This window comes from Ambystoma mexicanum, chromosome 8, assembly GCF_040938575.1.
Source record: "Ambystoma mexicanum isolate Mex_15411 chromosome 8, UKY_AmexF1_1, whole genome shotgun sequence".
Lineage (NCBI taxonomy): Eukaryota > Metazoa > Chordata > Amphibia > Caudata > Ambystomatidae > Ambystoma > Ambystoma mexicanum.
This window is the reverse complement of record NC_090929.1, coordinates 91,045,164-91,047,417: the sequence shown is the minus strand read 5'-3', so window position 1 is coordinate 91,047,417 and position 2,254 is coordinate 91,045,164.

The following is a 2,254-nucleotide window of genomic DNA, read 5'->3' as shown; positions in this document are numbered from 1 at the left end:
TAACCAAGAAAACACACTTCAACATGCCCAAGAGTGAGGGTAAAAGAGTCTCACTCTTGGCAGGAGAAAAAAATAAACCCCAGAAATCCAGCAAAGCTGCTGGGGGACTCACTAGGTAGGGAAATTCAGCCTAAACAGAGAATTCTCCCTAACATCATGATTCTCTTTTTTTATACAGGCGAGATCCAAGCCTCCTTAATGTTGTCAGGAACAAAGCCTTCAGTAAAGGAGCGATTAACCAGCATGGTTACCCATGGCACAAGTGAGCTTTGAAAATCTTTAAAGAGCGAGGCAGGGAAGCTATCTCCTTTGCAGGATGTCGGCTTCAACTTAAGTATGACATCCTGAACCTCACTTTACGACACCTCGCGGAAGGAAAAAGGGGGCGGGTAGTGGTCAGGAAAAAGACAGATATTGGGGGTTCCAATTTGTGCCACAAGTTTTGACACTCTCCTCCCTGTGGGTTATAAGATCCTCTCCGAACCCAGAACCACCCGTCCTGGAGGTAGAGTAGCCCTGATCTTTCTGGAGTGGGTCCCAGCCTCTGTCATCGCTATGCAGGCCTACTCCTTCTTTGAATGCCTGGTCTGTAGGCTCTCTATCTCTCCTGGCCTCTCTCTAATTGTGGCCGCCATCTACAGGCCACATGGCCAGGTTACCCTCTTCCTCTCTGAATTGGCCGACCTCTCCTCTACTCTCCTTGCCTCTACTTCTCAACTTCTCCTCAGAGAACTCAACATCCACCTGGATGCTTCTAATCCCTCCTCTGGGCTTTTCCACAACCTCTATGAGACTCACTTTCCATTCTGCCCTCTGGCCCGACACACTGACACTCTGCCGGACATACTTTGGATGTTCTCATCACCTCAGACATCCCCCTCTCTAGCCCTCTCGCCACTCCTCTCTCTTGGACTGACCATGTTATACTCTACTCTCATCTAAAACTCTCTATCCCTCAGGCAAAGCTCACCCCCAGCACTGCCACCTACCTTCTCAGTCATTTGGCCTGTGAATGTGTGTCAATGTTACGCTCACCTGGGTTCCACAGGGGCGCCGAACGAAGCTGGACTGCAGCGGTCTCCACCAATGTGACTCGTAGTGTAGCGATGAGCGACTGCACTTGCCCACTCAGTTTCGTCTGTCTGGCACATAGGAGGATTTTCGTAAAGTAGTTGACCGTGGTAAAGGGGTTAACTTTGTCTTTTCCGAAACCACCTTGTGCTCCCCTCATCATGTCTCACCTTATTGTTAGGAAGGGAGGGCTCTCCGTCCTGCGTCCGCATGCAGGGGTGAGTAGAAACCAGTTAACTTCACTGGCCCGTAAGCTTATGGCAGAGTTTTCAGACAACGATGACTCCGAGGTAAGTTTTATGCCAATCCAAGGTATAATGCAAGTCTTAGAGTTTGATTGTCTTATAGTTCACTCTTGCTCCTTTTATATATTTCTTCCCTTGCAGAATGGCCTAAGGTGAATGTTCTTTCTCCGAAAGGATTGAGGTAGCGCTAAGGTAAGAGTCAGTTTTGCACCAAGCACTAATCTTAGCAAGCGATATTGTTCATTAAGAGATTAACCAATTGTCCACTCTATATTTTGCAGGCGTGGCGCTTCTCCGGAATGAGGGACATAGGATGATGACTAGCGACACCTCGAGCGGTAATGTACCAAGTAAGTATCTTGCAGTATGAATTTGAATGTCTTTTGCAGAGCGCAGCTCACCTGTTGTTTTCTCTTTCTTTTGCAGATGCAGATGCTCCGAGCGGCGATTTGAACAGAGTGCCTCGCGGGATCGTGTGGATGAAAGGAGCATTGGTGAGTATGCCGCGGCGCTGCTGCTGACAGTGCTGCGCTGTAACAGATGTTTTCTTTTCTTCACAGGTGTGGCGACTCCCCGATGAAGACGACGACTAATGGTGTGGCTCCTGTTCTAATCTGCTTTTCCTCTTCTCTTTTGCAGGTTCGGTTCACAGAGAACAAGACGGATGTAGCTGTAGACTGGATGCTGAGCTGCAGGCACGGTGAGCGTTACGCTGCAGAGATGCAGAATAACGCGAAGCGTGTGCTGCTCTCCGGGCATGGTTTAAATAGCCACCATAAAGTAGCTCCCAGGTAAAATAGTTCCAGTACCACACTCAAGAAAAATAGTCCCTGGAAGAAAGTAATCCCTTCAAGGCCTTACGGTGGCCTGTACATGATTTCTCTACAGGATGTTGTGCTTAGTTTAAAAAAAAAAGGCAATATGAGCCTGGTGCCAAC